Source organism: Dendroctonus ponderosae, unplaced genomic scaffold (genome assembly GCF_020466585.1).
Source record: "Dendroctonus ponderosae isolate FM_Combo_2020 unplaced genomic scaffold, Dpon_F_20191213v2 Dpon_F_20191213_4, whole genome shotgun sequence".
Taxonomy (NCBI): domain Eukaryota; kingdom Metazoa; phylum Arthropoda; class Insecta; order Coleoptera; family Curculionidae; genus Dendroctonus; species Dendroctonus ponderosae.
Window position 1 is genome coordinate 10,167,140 of NW_026018611.1, and position 18,678 is coordinate 10,185,817.

The window sequence follows — 18,678 nt, forward strand, 5'->3', positions numbered from 1 at the left end:
TTTTTATGAAATTTATTAATAACGCGTTTTTGTTCAACAATATTTCAATTTTAACTTGGCTTTTTCCTTTTATCTCGATTAATCATAGACCTATATTTAGAGGTAACGACATTTAAACAAATTGCAGTTTGCAGCACAATAAACGTAGTAATTAGCATTTTGCCAGTAACAAATGAACCGGACAATGAGATTGTATTCGTAGCCCTTCAAGCCATGTCAAGAATAAATAAACTTCATCAAATTTAAATAAGGCTGATGTAAAATCTGGTTGCTCACACTTTCTATAACAGTTCCAGATTAGAAAGTTGCAAAGCTTTGAGGATGGTGATCTGAACTACGGATTTGTTTTAATTCTAGTGTTAACTACCTGTGTTGAGAGCTTGTAAAAGCTGGGCAATATCCTTGGGCTGGCCATTCATCTGTGGAAATACATATGCTTTTTCCCAATTTATTTTGCTTTCATTAAATGGGAAAATTTATCGTCTATATTCTTAATTGGCGGCATTTATAATTGCCTCGTTTAATGCAAGTTAGTTGTAAAGGCAATTCGCATAACCCATAAGGTTTTTATCGTTTGATCGATTAATAAAGGTTTAACAAAATATATATTAATTAAACAAACTTTTAAAACTCTCCGATCCGGCAGCGAATTGTCTAGTATGTCCTAAATTCGATTATCTTCAATGGTATCGCAGAACCACAGTAGATGATGAATTGGTTAAATAAGTAAAGTTGTTGCAACTTTAAGCTAAATTAAATCAGGCAACACAATCGAAGTGAAATGTGCTGTATAGACGTTTAGACAAACGAAATATTTACCAATTTTGAAGCACATATGCAATTCAAGCCAAAATTTTATGGGACTTTCAATGAGTGCTTAGTGCATTCAAAAATAACTACTGAAACTGTGCTCAACTGGCCATTAATTAAATGTTCCATAGTTGAAAGAGTTTCTTTCAAGAACTCTTTCAATCAACGGTTGCATTAAGAAAATGACAACATATTATTTGAAAGAATTCCTAGATTTAAAACAATTAAGTCTGGAAGCGTCACAGATTAATACCAAATTTCTTTCAATGACTTCTATTTAATGTAAATAAAATGGCAAGTTTTGTTCATATGAGTTCACACGACTTGAACCACTGCTTGTTTTGAAAATCTAAAGTATAATGGCACTAAATTGGGGAAACCGTGTTCAATTCAAGTAGTCAAAATACCAAAAATATCCCGTTTTTTGCGTTACACAGAGAAAATGTTGTAAATGTAAATGTAAATATTCATGTTCCAAAAAATATCTAGCAACCATTGACAATATTTAGTCTTATTGAAAATATTTAAACAAAGAAATATGAAAAAACGTAATAGAGAAATAAAATTACTTTCTTGGATAGCAGGAAAGCAAACTCCAAATTCTAAGGCAAACTTACACGTTTCTTAAGTGAGAATATATCCTTAAATATATCCGGAATTTGCAAAATCGTCAAGAATTAATATATATTAAAGTGTTGTCGTTTTACATCAAAGTTTGTACTCAGATTCACTGTAATCTCACAACCAATTGGTAAAAAAACTGGTTGCTTCCGATAATCAACACTGGCAAATTCCGCAATACAAAGTTAGTTTTTGTAGTTTGGCTGTAAAGGAAATAAATAGGCAGACATTTTCTCAAGAATTGCTTAAAGTATTTGAAAATAATCGAATTTCTAACAAAACAGATCTCGATTCCGATATAGAAATATATCAATTGCGCAACACATACACACATATGCTTGAACCGAGTAATTCTAACAAAGATAAAAATGATGGCGGTCGACACACATTTTTTCGTTGGCTCTCCAAATATTTGATAAAAATAGACGCTATTTATCCAGCCATGTTGATGCCGAAAAAATCCACCAATAATTTTTTCTAGATTTTTATTTCAACTCCGCCCAGTTTTTCGATCGACGTTATGTTTGGCCTGCGAGCTGAATTTCGTCTCCTTCTCGGATTCCTCTTATCTCTAGAGATTTTTCAAGTGAATATATAAAATGGAATAGGCTTATCAGAATTTTTTGTTCATATTTGAATTCTCGATCAAGTTTGTTATAGTTTCAAATGGGAAGAAATTAATTACATTAATTAGTAAAAAATATTTAGTCAACATGGCTTTTCTGATACCGAGGGAACAATGGAAGTGATTGAATTTCTAGTAAGTACTCCTCATTATTAAAATGCAATTTACCTAAGTTTTAAGTAAGCGATCAGAAATTTAATAATAGTTCCATTATTACTAAATTTATTGAGTGTAGTGCCTTATCTAGATATTATTTCTTTATACTGATTATGATTAGAAATGGGTGGCAATTCAAGTAAATTTTAAGTTGACAAAGATGCCAAGAACAAGCAGTTTAATTTGGCGTGCAAAATAAAAACATTTCCAATGTACCTACTGTAGAAGATAATTGGAATCAATGTTATTTATATTTTTATGCATTTTGCAAATAATTGGGTTGTCCATTTCCAAATTGTGCTCCGCTTGCAGCATTAGATCCGCAACTTTTAAAAATAGCCTGTTATTGCGATTATATTTTTAGCAATTTTTTAGTTCGCCATATTTTTAATGATAATTTATTCCTTGGCATACTTACAAAAGCTACATTTTTAGTTTCGGAAAATTTTTGCTGAGCGCGCGAGATGTCATTGAGTCTCGATGTTGCATTTCTGACTCATATGTGTTAGTGACGAAGTTGAAAATAAACCAATAGCAACTGCAATATGTGTATATATTTTTAAAATAAAAACATCGTTTTATTGCAATTTATAGTACTTAATTTACTTAACAGAACTGTAGTAAGTACAGATGTGCTATTTCTAGTCACATGTTCTTTAGGTATGCACATGCGATACTCACTTCTGTTAAAAATATTATTTGTATTATTACTACAACTGCAACTGTCTTTATTTGCAAATTCAGGAAATAGCAGAAATAAATCATATCAAAATATGTTCTAAAACATTTATATTCACTTGTTTTAAGCGGTTTAAGATAAATTTAGTCATCAACTATTGGTTCAAAATCTGCGCTTTGTACTAGTAGCAAAATGGTAAATTAATATCAAACAGAAAAGCTTGTAAGCCGCAATTTTTTTGCTATACTGTTGAGCTGCAAAATATCTGCCACAAGTCCTGAATAAATACTGGACACTAACGAACTCATTTTATAGACACAGGCTTTTCAATAAGATGCTGCAAATCACGCAAGGTGTAAATGATATTTATTTACGGTTATAAAGACAATGCCAGTTGAAAGAAAAGCGCAAAGAAACGGACCTTGTAGTAAAGCGAATGTTGAGCAATCACACGAAGAGGGCAGGTGGATGGATCTCATTGATAAGCAAGCAGAAGCTGATGGAAAATTCCAACTTGTTACGTCTTTTTTGCTGAAGCTCCAGAAATACATTTTTTTTTTGTATCTTATGACTTATCTATAAAACATGCCCTCTCTAAGCCCTTGAAGTGGAATTTGTTAAATGAACTTGCAGATATGTTCAAAGTAAAAATATGATGGTTGGGATTTGATGAAATGAAAGGAAAATCGGTTCTACCACAAAGATATTAAAAAAACTCCATATGAAACCATATTAATAGTTTCTTTAAAAACTATTACCTGACCATCTAATTAACTTTTGCAAAAATAAATGGTTAAACACTTTCTCAATCACTTGCAAGTGTTCCCGTTACCAACAAAAAGCCACCAATGTGACCATTCAAATTTTCGTAGATTCTCGCATTATTCCAGAACCACACTTGTTCCAAAGAAACAATAAAATAGAGACAAGCCACTGAAACGTGTCAAAAGCCCAGTAAAATATTCCGTCTGTTGGTGATGGACAAATTGCTGCAGATATTTACCAAGATAAATGAAGGCATGCGTGAAGCGCGTTGAATATTAGAAAAAGAAAAATTACGTTAATTTTTGAGGGAGAATTGTTTCAAGTTTTTGCAAATTAATAATGATACATAAAATTAACAGTCAATCCATTACGAATTGCCATGTTTTATTAACATGTTCAATATATTTTCTGTTGCTTTGCATATTATTTATTGAATTTTTAATAATTATATTAATAAATCAGCGAGTTTCTTTCTGCCTGATTTCACATTCTAATATGTTTTGAAACTGAATTGTAATTGTTGTAAAAACGATTGTCTGTATAAAATGCAATTTAATAATATGTTCTCCGGACTTCATGGTTTGGTTATTGCTAAATTTTACACATCATTTAATATGTTTTGTTAAAGCAAAACTTGTACTTACTTAAATGTCTCCATTACATTTTTAATTGCTTTAATAAATGGCAGCTTGACTTTTTAGCTTTTATACACCACGGTTTTTAGTACCAACTCGATTATGTCCACAATTAATTATCTAAATTGACTATCTTTAACTGCAGTCTTTATATAGATACTTCGCGATGTGAAAAGTTTAATTGAGACTTAATTGCTCAAACACATCTTTTTGCACAACATTGTGAAGAAGATCAGCGCCAGGGAAACCTGCAGAGAGAAACCAACATTTCTTTGTTGAAATGAATACATATGGACGAAAAAACGGTTTTATATCAAGACGTATTACTAAGCAATTACGGAAAATACATAATTGCTCAGTTGCCAACAAAACCATTTTCGGTTCGAACTCAGCCTGTTTACAAATCCGAGTGCAATACCATTTTTTATCAGGCCTAATGTGGGTACACCCTATAAGTAATTTCATAGCCCAACAGAGCACCTATAAATATTTATTTTCTTGTTGTTTTATAAAATAATAAATAACCAACTTTCTAATAATTATAATGGCGGCCAGGCCACAGTACGTAGGCAGTTGCATTTTTGCCTCTTTTTCGTCTTATTTTAAATACATGCATCGGAGAGTTTTCGAGGAGACACTTTGTGTATAGTTTATAACTCGTTCCAGGTGTTACATTATAGTTCGTAACAATCTGTTCGATAATACAATATGAATGATGATCATATTAATGGAGGACAAATTCTATGCCAGTCATGCGATCAAAAAATAATTGTCATCATCCTATAATAAGCGATGGAAAGACAAAAAATAGAATCTACGCAGTTTGGTCAAAGTTGACTGAAAGGGAATCATTCATAAAATATTTATAACTGTTTAGTTATCAAAGAAATGCAAGACAGTCAACTTAAACTGTTTAAAACTTAATCCAGACTTTTCGAAACTTCTATTATTCTAGAGTTTGTGCAATAACTCCTTGAATACATTTTCTTGAGAGTGGGCACACAATCCTTTAGTTTCTTAGCAAATATGTTATCTCACAGTTTTCTATTTTTCTATATGCGTTTCTTGCAGAAAGTACTGATTCACTGCGGCCGAGAAAAATTATCTATAATTTTATCTGCGCCTTGAGGTGCAGGAGACATTTAACTATGAGCCTCGATTTGAATAATGCGATTATGTGAATGAGCAATCTTAGAATGAGGGTCCGAATATGAAAAATGAAACAAACAAATTGGCTGTGAAAATTGTAATTTGTAGGTAGAAGAAAGTAAATAATAAAATATTGTTTCCAAGCAGAAGTTTCTTAATTTCATCAGAAATTATGATAACTTCTGATGAATAGCGACGAAAAAGTGTGGCAAAAATCTGTGTTTTTAAATGAGTTAAATAGTTTGATTTCGTTGAATACTTTCCTTTAATTTTATTGTCAAAAGTAGATGCCATCATGTTTATCTGTTGTTTACTTTTGAATGTGCTAAACTGTTCCCCTGATTATATTTTTTACTTGAAATTGTAGCTTTGTTTTAGGTAATCTCATCGAGATTAAACGCTTAACGTATTACGGAAATGTGGGATCAGACAATTTGGTACTGAAATTAATGTCATTAGGAAATCATATTAATGTGTTATGTTATTAATAAATTTAAGTGATTAATTATTTTTCGCTGAATAAATGATAAAACCACAAAACTGGCAACAATGTTTATTAAAGCAACATCAACAAAATATGATTAATGCAACATATCACACGAGTCCGATTCGAAACTACTTTCAAAAGGATTATAAAAATGTTTTGCTTTTTATATCATTAATAACGCTTTATTAAAACGTATTTAATTATGTAAAAAATTTAATTTTAACAAAGTTACGAGTGGTCGTATTTTTTGAAATCAGCGTGGCAAAAATGTGCTTGAAATGGAAAATAAAGGGAAAAAGTGTTATCTGGTTTTAAATATTTAATTTGTAAATGAAATGCTGTAGACACTTTACACACAGAGATTTTACAGAAGCATCATCCATTTCATTACTATCACTTAATTCGTAGTAACTCCGGCTTTAGAAAGCAAAATAGATGATACTCTGGTAAATAGGGCAAGGTAAATTCATCAATCATAAGGATTTATAAAAGAGCAATAAACGTGTGAAACGTTATCAATACAATATGCTACTTGCAACAACATCTTACAAAATATCCCCAAGCCATTCTGTCAACAAAACTACTATTCCTAGAAACACATTTTATCCCATACATATAAATAGATGGTTTTTTGGTCCTTTAATCTATTTTCAATTTAGCTGATCTAATTTTAAAACCATAAATTTATATATATTGAACTGAATTTATATCTGTTTATTAGACAATTCTCGAAAATCTGAATACCGCATTTTAAAAACGTTCACAAAGCGACTGACATCGTCCAGATAAATTATTATTTTCGTCAAGAAGTAAATTTATTCTATGACAAAAGCATTGTTCATTTTAACGATTTATTATTTCTTATTGTCAAAAAATGTTTAAAATTTTAAACATTTAGTGGGTCTACTGCTAGAATTACTTTAACAAATACATTTTATATTATATTGTCCTACTTTAAGCATATTATATATATTTACATATTAATTTTGTAATTGAATTTAATAAATATTTCTCCTATCTGGGATTCGAGTTAAAAAAGTGTCGGTTAGTTACACACGTTGTTAAAGTTTTCCGCAGTAAAATATTGTAAATGTCTAATTTGGTTTCCATAAATATTCAGTTAGAGACGACTTATTAGTTTATGAATTTCGCACATTTCTCGCTTCTAAATCTAAACGATTTACGCGACAAATAAATTATGGTACGAGTCGAAAATGTAAAATCGCAATGTTGACCTGATCAAATCCGACATACCGAACATATAGGAAGTGTCTGACCATTATTAACCGCTTCTAAGCACATCTTGACGACATTATTTAAATAAATCAACATAAAATGGCAACTTTTGGCTTTCTTGCAGCTATATTCACACGGTATGTAAACGTAGAACAAACTGGAACTAGTTCTCTATTCTATAGTCTTTTTGCTCTTCTGATTTTAACTGTAAAATCTCGCCGGCAAGGAACATATAAAGTTACTAGTTTTTATAATGTCCAGTGTATTAGACATGGTGCGCATATCTGTAAATAGTCTATTTATCAGTTGCATTTGCTCTTTCAATTCAGCCTTAATACACACTTTTTATTTTTTTGGTATGTTTATATTAGCAACCCTGAAGGAGACCATATTTATTCATATTTAAATTTGTAAAATTCTTTGCGATATCAGATTTTTTTAAATCAAAACTTTTGTCATCAGTTTATTTAAGTTTCAGTTTGTGAGTCTTAAGTTATACTTTGCTGCTACGTAACCAAATTCCAATAATTTAGGCAGGAAAATTAAACATTTTTATCATAAATTCATAGAATGTTTGCATAACCAAATTTTCGGGAAATGATTAGCTTTGTGTACTCAGTTTTAGTAACATCTATAATTTAGATACTAATGAATTTAACACTGACATTTAGCGTAGGATTGCGAATGATCTCTAATCCATTATCAGAAAGTTAACCTATCAACAAAATTATGATTTTCATTTGAGCTTAATTATCTGGTCGCTTATTATTAATTAACGAAAAGAAAGTTTCTCACGATCAAGTTGGAACTGGAAAAAAAGTCGGAAAAAACGTTTGTTATCGACTTTTTGATTTATTCCTTATTAGGTTTTTTAGAATAATTAGGAAAATTACTAGTTAATTACCATCATTTATAGGTTTATTTTAGATCGATAAAATAGTTTATCGGAAAGCTTGATCATTTGCATGTGCAGTTGTATCTCTGTAAAAGAAGTAGAATGACGTTCGAGGAATGCAATCGTCGTAATAAATAATTTCAACTAGGCTTGTTTATTGATAAAATATGCAGATTAGCATTACCGAATTGGCTTAATTGAATATTCGCACTTAATCACTGGATACTGTGCATTTGCAATTTTACTTAATTATTAAATATTAGCCCCTTTTGAGTACAGTAAAAGGAACCACAACACCACAAAATCAAATAAAAAAACTGTAAAATTATGCAATGGAATTTGGCAACTGCAAAATAACAATTATTTTTCATTTTATTTTTATATCTTAATATAGAAATTAGTTCACATTTAGTTACAGCTGTGTGCTCCTAGTTTGTACACAGGTGTGAGCATTTCAATTATTTTACCAGTTGTTTCTTCTAAAATTATATAATTAAACTGAAACCCATTATTACCACAGTTTTAAGTCAATAGTTTAAAATATTTTAAACCACTTAAAAATCCAATTAAGTTCACATTTGCAGCCTGCTCTACTGATAAGATTTGTTTAAAACAATTTTTAGGTATTTTTGTTTTAAGAGATTTCAAGTAGGTAATCACTTCACTTGGTTATCGATATGCGTTTAAAAATGTATCAATAAATCTAATTCAAATAGACAGTTGATTGGTTAGAGATTCTCCAATAGCAAGAAAATCATTTTAAAAATTAAGAAAAATATTTAGTTGAATGTCAGTCAATCAGGTCTTTATAAAAATGTTTATACTGGGTTAAAATCGGGCAGACTTTGCGAAAAGTAAACTATTTTTAGACAATCTGCTGAGAAAAGTCAGATGGGTCAAAACTGTAATCCCACACGATTTATTTCAAAAGCGAGTTTTTAAACAATTTACTCAATAGCAGAAAATTAATATACCTAACCACATGGTTACACCAAAAGGCGTGACGAGTAATAAACTAAACATATATAAGTATTGCAATTTATATAAAATTTATTCGATTCAATCAAGTTTTAAGTACTTTCTTATAATGGCTGAATCTAATCAATCAATAAAGTCCAAATACTTCATATTATAAAAACAATGAACCAAACAATTTTTATCAAACTTTCATCAACAAATCACTCCACTTTACTTAAAATATAGTTTTGGATCCATTGAATTAACAATTACATTTTAGTGCAAGCTATCTGGAAACCTTGGATTATTTTTCTATGCTCAGTTATTTTTTATGTTAAAAGATTTATTTGATATCATCACAAATGGCTGTCAAAACTCGACTATTTCAATGGCTTAGAGGAATCTAAAGAAACCGCCAAATAACACTGTATTATCGATGTTCAGTGTTATTACTTAATATTCCTAAATTAAATATGAGAAATTCCATTTGGTACTGTTTGCTATCAAAATTGGAAGGCCACGTTTAGTAGTCAGAACTTGTAATAAATTTGCTAGTGTAAAAATCAATTTTTTTTATTCTCAATGATTGATAGGAACTTAAAAATTTTAAATTATTCGGTCATTACGAGGAAAGGTACGGAAACCGAAAATGAGCTGCAATAATCAAATGAGAGTAAACATGAAATGCACTCACATATCCAGTGCAATGAACCACTGCTGTGTACATTTTGTGCATTCATGGTCAAGTTCAATGTGAATACGTCATTTTCCTGAATCATGCTGCTTTTCGCGAACTAATTCAGAAAACTGCGAATTTGATGGGCTCTACTTTCCTCTGCCTGCACTTTAAAAAATTTATAACCCTTATATTCAATCGGTCTTTTGTTAATGACCAGATAGAGACAATTTGGAATGACACATAATTTTTTCTTCCGGTCCATGAAGCATTTTTATGTGCGTCATAAAAGCAAGTTGGGTATTAATTTCATTTGTGCAAGCATTTAATGGTGTAGTCACATAAGTGCAAATTTCTTATGTAACTTGAACAGGCTTTCAAACAGACCAACGAAATTACGGCTATGTTTTAACGCAATAAAAGAAAATAATGTATCATCTTCCATTTTATTCATTTATGTGGGCATTATTATTGTAAATATGCTGAGTGTAATACCGGATAATTAATGTAAGATTAAATCACACAGTGCCTGATTTTTACAAACCTAATTACTTAATTTGAAGCGCTTTGTAATTTATTTTTCGCCAATTTGTATGGCCAACATTAAATAAAGTACTGTCAATAGTCAAAAGTAACATTATTCAATATTTGTAGGTAGCAGGAATCATACATTAATATAGAAATGCAATATTCAGCTTTCATTATTTCAATCTTAAGGTAATTGTAGTTCATAACTCCGAACTTAAAATTTTTTGTTAGTTAAAAGTAGATTGAAAATAAAGCGTGATAGAAAATAAATCAAGCAGATGTGACTGCAAAGATCTGCTTACAAATACTTAGATTTCTGCACTTAAGTTTGAGGTTTTCAATGCGTTATAATAGAAATGATAAGTTTTAAAAAACGCTTTAATTCTTTATCGATTGACTGCAGCTGTACTTAGGGCACTTGCACATATTCATAGTAAAGGTGGATTTTACTTACAAAATTATCTGAATTATTAAGCCCCACAAGTTGAGAAAAAACGCAAATTTCAGGCAAATGTTGCTGCTATGCGAATCAAATGGATCCAATACATAATTAGATAGTATGGTGACTCCTAACCTCATTGAAAACTGCAAATGAAACATACCGCTTTATCTCTACCCAACAACGAGTATAATCCATATATTCTCCCACCCCGCACGTCAGAAAAGTGTTAAATAAAGGTCAAAACGATCGTAACATTCAAAACTTGTTTCCCGTTATCTCGAAAAAATAGGGAAATTTTTTCGAAAATTGTTTATCTTCAGATAAGCGTATGTCTAAGTTCAAGCGAAAAATCTGTTATATTAGACGGAAAAAATGGGCATTTTTTACAGTATCGAATACGGCGGCAGATGCGCACCATTGGCATCTAGGCAGTTTTTTCGGTACTTGCCGTTTTTTTTAAATTAATAGTGAAACCAATTGATTAGCCGATTTAATTTTACGCGATGAGATTTGTAAATGTTTTATCGGTATAGAATATCGGCTAATAAAAATCATCGCGTTTAGTGATATTTGGCAAACTTTCTATGAAGATTATCTGGATCAACTTACAGACTATACTCCTAGGTCACGTCGGAATTACTTCACCATCAACACAGATTAGTGCATTTCCCTTTTCGTGTTGCGCAATTTGTTTTTGGCGTAGATCCCGGTTTGTTTTCGCAGACAAAGTTTGTTTCTCAATTTTTCCAAAATATTTAGATAATCAACGTCGGGAAAAATCAGACTTGTGATTGGCCAATAAAGAATGAGAATCGCGATTGGCAATCATGTGGACGGTGGAAAAGTTTGACCGGATTATGGACTGATATGGAAACATATTCAGTGCAGTAAAATTAGACTTTTATTTAAAATACATAACAATGAAATTTAGAGGTAAGTTGTTGAGTACACTGTGCGATGGGATGAGCGTTTCCATTCTTGAAAAAGGTGTTTTTTCTATTAAATTCAAAACTTGTAATTATCTGGATACCTTCAGGTATTTTCCTGAATAAGGCTAACCCGCCCTGGGAAGAAACTTTAAAAGATATTAGGTCATATAAATCCGGTCTTTGTATAAATTCCGGAAGGATCAGATTAAAAATTCCATTAAAGAAGTTGTTTAATGAGAATTTTTTTCCAAGTGCATAAACGGCTCAACTAGGAAACCCTTGGAAACTCTTTGGAGGACAATAGTTTTCCTTAGTGTAAATTCTAGCGCAGTTTTGAGAAACTTATTGACAAGTGTAGCGTTAGAGCACAAAGGCATCTCATACCAATTGATGGTCTTATGAGAATTGAAGTGCCGTGAAGAAAGTGAAAACACACAGTCAAAATCAGAAAAATAAATTAATATCAGATTCCTCTCAGAAAATTTTTGAAAAAAACTGTAGCAATAATGTGATCTTTTTCTGAAAACGGTATCACTAAGACATTCGCGAGTCTTCGTTTGAATAAGTATATGAGCAAATAGAGGACGAATACGTGCATAAGAGAAATGAGATTATCATTAATTGATTGAAAGCAAACTACAATGAAACAAAATAGATTCGGAACTAAGCGGAAACAATATTTTTCCTATTTTCTTAATGTGTGGTATGGCACTGGTAGAGAATAGGAATAATGTTTTATTATGTTGCTGCTATTGGTGGGGTTTTACGTGTTTAATTCGCATGCTACTGCTCATACCTCGTAATTTTTAATTATTTTCCTTGAAATATATCAATCAAAACTTTCTTATCAAATTTATAACAAAACATATGTATTTTCCTCTTTTACTTTCATGCTTTTAGAATACTTAGTATTTAACAAATTTCTCATAAAAGGCATGCGCAGGGCGTTTTTTAATAAATGATAAATGTTCAATATTTCACAACAAATCACGCTATTTCTTCGATATTTCCAAGTTGAAGAACCTGTATTGACGTGGCAAGCTAAAGGCGAAAGAAATTTTTAAAATCATTTCGGTTTGGCATTTGGACGAAGCTTGGTATTTGGAAGTTTTACAACAACAGAAACTGAAAAGTGATCTTTATTTTCCTCTTACATGTACAGAGTCCTACCTACATGAGTTTCTCTTCTTAGAAAAGCCATAACTGCTTCGTGCACAAAAAAATCAATTTATCTGTTTTAACGTAAAAAATCAGTTGATATGAAAAGTCGCTGCGAACGATTTTCAAGATATTTTCATTAAAGAAATGTATTATGCGTTTAGTTTTTATATAACGCATTAGTTTTTCAAGTAGTGAACCTATTTTGCAAATTAACTTGTGCAAATTTATTTCACTTTTTATAAGCTTAACGGTACGAAGATATATTATTTCTTAAATAATACCGAAAAGCAACACTGGGGAATAAACATGGTTGATTCTAGCTGAAAATCACCTTTCGAAAAACACATGTGTCGATTATTTTGATACATGAGTAAAAAACTGGTTTTGTTGCTAAAAATGTGCTGCAAGCATGCACAAAGCAGTTATTAATCTTCTAAATGCTATATTCGTTCAACTATCGATATTATTTCAAAATATATTAGAAGAAATTAAAAATTAACATTTTTAACATCCTATAGCTCGATAAGTGAGGAGTCGCTTATCATGCCTTTATAGACCGTTTGCCTTAAAAACAGCTGCAAAATCCCCTGTAAATTGCCGGACGCTTATCAAAAAACACCCGGTATAATTAATAGAGGCAAGAGATCGACTCATGAGAAACGCCACTGCATCGTAGCTAGGAGAAGATTTATTTCCAATAAAAATTAATCACTTTCCTTACACAAACCGTACCCGATTTTGTATATGTTCAAAAATTGCTGGCTAAAAATCGAAAGCATATAAGCCTTAGGCTCTAGACTAAACAAAAGTGAAATATAATATATCTCACAGTTATGCAAGTAGCATTGGATAAAAAGAAGAAATAAATGAATTTGCATTTGGCGTAACATTGCCTCATTGCCGTAACAAGGTCAGAATTAAAGTTCATACAAATAAAAAAAACGATATTTGTTAATGGATTTTGACATAATTTCCTTTTATTAGTTTCCACTACACAAAACGTTTTAGTGAATTTATTTATTACTATGCATTCATATGTCAAACAGCAGGTATTTAAAACATATTTAGAGCAGCTTCTTCTTTTCATTAGACCTTTAAATGTCTTATTTTTTAAATTTCAATTTAGCGGTTTCTTAATATTTTATTTTAAAAGAGACATCGTGCGCCATCTAACGAACTACTCAGAGCGGCTTCTTTTGAATCGATCCCTTAAATATAACTAGGGAGCAAATAGCCCTTAGTCGGAACTATTATAAATATTTCGAGGGTTTCAAAGTCCAACTTGAAAGATTTTGGTTTTGAGCATACGGTTTTTATTTAATCTTTTAAGTAGAAGTCCGAATGCGAAATATATGAAAGATAGCATAGTGTTTGTTACATTTTGCACCGATTCAAAAATTATTTGGCTTTTGACATAACTTTTCCAAAATCTTTTGAACCCATTAAGCTTAATTAGAATAATGCCTCAGTTTATGAATTTATGCAAACAGGCTGAATTGAAAATTCTCATTTTACTACTTCTAACTATTGTTATAAACTTACAGGCAATCAGCTGAAAAAGAGTGCATAACAATTCACTTAGTGAAGAAAATGAGTAGTTAAAGTGCTTTGCATTAATTAATCCCAGTCACAAGTAGAATTGAATTGAAGTCGTTGAACGAAATTCTAATTCCAGCTTTATAAAAGTCAATTCGGTCCATAAACCGGTAATAAAACATTCCGTGTATTAATAATTGCTATAAAAACGGCAATTTAAAAGTAAATAATACCAGAAACAAGAAACGAGCATATTAGCACGATGTTGCGTAAGGTCACGCATATGTATAGTAATTGCCTGTACCTGCCAATACAGAGTATACCAATAATCTTGTTCAGTTGTTTATGATGCATCTTAAGATTTCCATTATATCTGGTTTGAGTTCAAGTGAAACGATTTGAAAAATTGAAGACATTGCAACGGAATAGAATGCAGCATTCACTTCTTCGTGTAGGAATAATTGTATTAATTCCTACACGGAGAAGTTCAATTGAATTAAAAATATTTATAACATGGAATTAACAAATGCAGGATCTTTCGCAATAATTGATGACATTTGCAAGAGAATAGAACTTTTTTGAGCCACCAAATAAAACGAAAACCTCATTCCGCCGATAATCGTGTACGAAGCCTCAATGAAATGCAAACTGTGGCTAATGTGCCCACAGTGCGTATAAAGATAGGGTTTATCACCTGCCTTATAATAAGGTTACGTAAAAATTACGAGCAATTTTCATTCCTATATGGATTTAACACGACCACCTTTTTTATAAACAGTAATTACTTACTTTCAAGGTTCTGTCTGTTGAACACGAAGGGCTTTTCAGATGAACGTACAAATTCCCATTATAAATATTAGGTGTTTGTAAACTGTTTAATTGAGTTGCAATTTCTCCAAGTGTTTTCTTTGGTCAATTTCATTGTGGTGTTAAGATCAAAAACATTTGATATTTTCAAGGCACCTAAAATCGACAACTTCGATATGTTTTAGTCTTTATTTGTTTTATTTTGCCTAGGTATGTAACTTTCATCATCATACACCAAATACTTCCTATCCTTCACGTCTTGCCTTTGAAACTTTCCGTAATGCTAATTAGAGGTGAATTATCAAAGTTTAGAATCGTGCACCTTATTAAACGGAGTTATGTTAGACCTCCCTCGCCGGAAATGCAAAATTAATACAGTTTAGGCCAGAGTCGATGCCTGGGCCATACATAAAGCGGCTATCTGGCCTGTCGATCTACTAGACATAAGTGCCATTGATTTGTATTTTTCCTTGTTGTACGTACCATACACATGTAAGTAGGCGGAACATTGACCTAATAAAGGCCTAATTGTATCTCGAAACATGTTTCAACTTATAATTAAAATTGTTGCAGAAACACCTAAGAAAATTCACGTTAATAGCTCAAGAAACTTAAGTAAAAACTTTGTCGAAAATTCCACCAATGGAGCACATGAATCGATTCAAATACTAATATAAAGTCTAATAATAAAGAGTTTTAATTTAGTCCATTAAGGAAAAATCGCTTTTTTAAATAATAAAACAAAAAACTGTTAAAATAATCGGTTGACTCATCCTAGATCAAATTTGAGAGGGGTCGCATGTGTAAATATGAAAAGACGGAAGGAGGTTGTTAACAGCTTGGGGTGGCACGAAAAATAAAAATGCCCACCCCTTCGACCTTATTGTTGGCAACCCGGAAAAAATAGGCCGTTACATTTTTATAAAGGAGGGTTTAAGAAATGGGGTGTTGTAGGCGGGGATTTTTTTTTCTACATAGCGGTTTTACGTGGAGGGGTTAATGGGCTTTGACAATTTTACTTCGCCGCTCAAATCCCTTTATTAAAAGTGTAGTGGCTAGTTGGGAAAAATCAAAGTTCAAACAAGCGAAGCATTTTCAGTAAGTCTATAAGATAAACTAGGAAAGTATTATAAGAAACTTTCAAAATAACATATTGATTCATTGCTTAGAGACTGCAAAAATCAATCAATTAAACATTTTCTAAATATGCCATTAATCAAAGCTGGAAACTGAGAGTTTTATACATATCGTTATATATTTGAATAAGCCCTAAACAATTTCATTGGCACATGAAATGAAACACTCGGTTTGACTTTCAACTCAATTAAAACTATAAAGTCATATTTTTAGCTCCGATCCTGATACCAACTGCAATTTTATGCATTTTCTAGACAGCTTTTTAAGTTTTTGAGGATTTTTATTTGGCAAATGCGCGTCTATATTTTTAGTGGTCGGTCCACTTGAAACAGTGCCAAGAAAAATGTTTAAAATTGGATTTAAATATTAACAGATTTTTTACGTGCAACGCCCATTTTTCATTGTGCAGTTGTGCTTTATATCAGATGGAATATTTCGCCTAATTTAATGAGGTTTGGGCAATTTTCAAACTAAAAATTATCATCTGATAATGATCATTAATTTTGAAATAATAAGCTCCTTCTCGTGTTTTATCAATTTACTGAAAGGCCTTATTCTGAATTACATAACATGAAATTACAGCTGACATTGGTCCTGCACGCGTTCGTACGTTTTGACCAGTACCCAGTAGCTAACCGTCTTTTCAATATTAATAAAATTCATTATGCGAAAAATGGCTATTAAACACATAATTAATTATTATTCATCTTTACAATAGCTTTTCATGGTTAATTGCTACGGTCAACAAACATTATGCTTTTAATATGATGAGAGTCCGATCTTATTTTTATGTTAATTATGATATTTGCAGTTTTTTAAGTTTTAATTAACTTTCTGCTTCTGATTAAGCGAACTATTGTGTTTCCTTATCCGATTTTACACCTTAAATCCATAAGTGAGTTTTTACACAAAAATGTTATAAACACGTTCATACCGAGTTGCTGAAACATATGTTGGCAAGGATTTTGAAAATCACTTGAATTTTATTTCAAGTAATTTTTAGTTTGTTCAAAATTGAGAACTTTCAAATCTATTTGAAACCAGTTTTACTTATACGTTAATTATTTGCGTGTTGAAATACGGCCAAAGCGAAAAAATATAAATAGGCTAAAATAATCTGAATTGCTCGAGAAAAACTTGCAAATATCAAACAATCGCTGAAGAACCAATTGATAAATAAAATGAAATATTTTTGGAAAGTTAAATAATTCACATCCTTAAATACAGTTACTTATGTCCAAATTAATTAAACATTTAGCAGTGTTTTTTGTTAAAAATCTCGGATCGCTCGATTTTTATTTGTAAGCGCGATTTTTTATACCAAATTTATTTATACTGGGTGCTACTACACTTCAACTTTTTCAATAAAAGCACCTAGTTATATTTCAATTTTCAATTCTCCATTGAATTCTAAGTGTATTTCAGATCCTATACCTATAGAGTGCTCAAGGAATTTACGAGGAAGAAAATATTTTACAAAATAACAAGATGCTAGAAGGGTTTATTGATCGCATTGGGCATTCTCAAACCGTACCTACTAATTAACAACATTTAATTTGATTGTTCTCTTTTTTGGACTTTTCAGGACTATACCAATTTGGAAAAGTCGCTAATAATTATTGATAGGTTCAATCGTAAATTTGTGGGTAACTGTTGAGTTTAAGCTTAGCCCATGTTAGCAGAACCATTCCCAAAATTCAATGGAGAATTCAAAATTGAATCAAAAATTTCCATTTGAGAAAAATACGTTGATGGTCGTTACTTATTTTTGGGCCACCCTGTTTAATGAAATTTGGAGCACAAAAGTTGGATTTACAAATAGAAATTGACGAATGAACTTCTTTAGAGCATAGAAAACATTAATCTCAAAATTAAGCGGTCACAGATGTATTTTGTAGAATTAATAACACCTCTTCATACCCAGTGCTAAAATTGATATGCATTCGATGGACTCTTAATAGTGAGTGCCTGTAAAAGGCAAAGTGAATTGATTTAAGCCCGAAATGGGACAGTTCGCATGTTCCTTGTTTACGGTAAATAAATCTTTCAAAAATTGGCATTCAATTTTTAAATTTTGTGCTGATGTATTCTTACAAAGATAGACATCAAGGTAGTTGATGAAAAACAAATACGAAGACAAAAATCTGTAGAAGGTGAGCACTTGTATATTTGCGCTTCAAATATGTTTTTTTATGATTTTATTTAAAGCAGTGGAGGTGAGAAGAATTAAGTTTTGCAGTGGGTGAGATGAGAGAACATTCTGCTGTCGACTAAACATTCAAAAGAAATTCCGCTCTTCTCCGGAATATCTGCTTTCAATTTTTAAATAAAAATCCTCAACTCCAGTCTGATTCTAAAGAAAACCACAAATTAATCTGCAAATTACTAGTACATATGCATTTTGCAATAAAATTGGCCAATGAAAACATCTAATAGTCTACTTATTG

At 31.2% G+C, this 18,678-nt stretch overlaps 1 protein-coding gene and 1 long non-coding RNA gene across 7 annotated transcripts in view; one reads left to right on the forward strand and one right to left on the reverse strand.

Moving 5' to 3' along the window:
- Positions 1-11,309, reverse strand: part of LOC125504311 — a 126,662-nt gene extending 115,353 nt beyond the window's left edge. The window contains exon 1 of the long non-coding RNA XR_007281427.1: positions 11,271-11,309. This is a non-coding gene — a long non-coding RNA (uncharacterized LOC125504311). The remainder of the gene's footprint in view (positions 1-11,270) is intronic.
- The window catches only part of LOC109533413 (zinc finger protein 768), a 117,040-nt gene continuing 109,397 nt past the window's right edge, over positions 11,036-18,678 (forward strand). For 4 of the 6 annotated variants that reach the window (XM_019898724.2, XM_048666135.1, XM_048666136.1 and 1 more), the window contains exon 1: positions 11,038-11,594. The gene's annotated coding sequence lies outside the window, so the exon portion shown is untranslated. Of the gene's footprint in view, positions 11,595-18,678 lie in introns of all 6 variants that reach the window. The other 2 variants (XM_048666134.1, XM_048666132.1) reach the window with 2 other exon arrangements.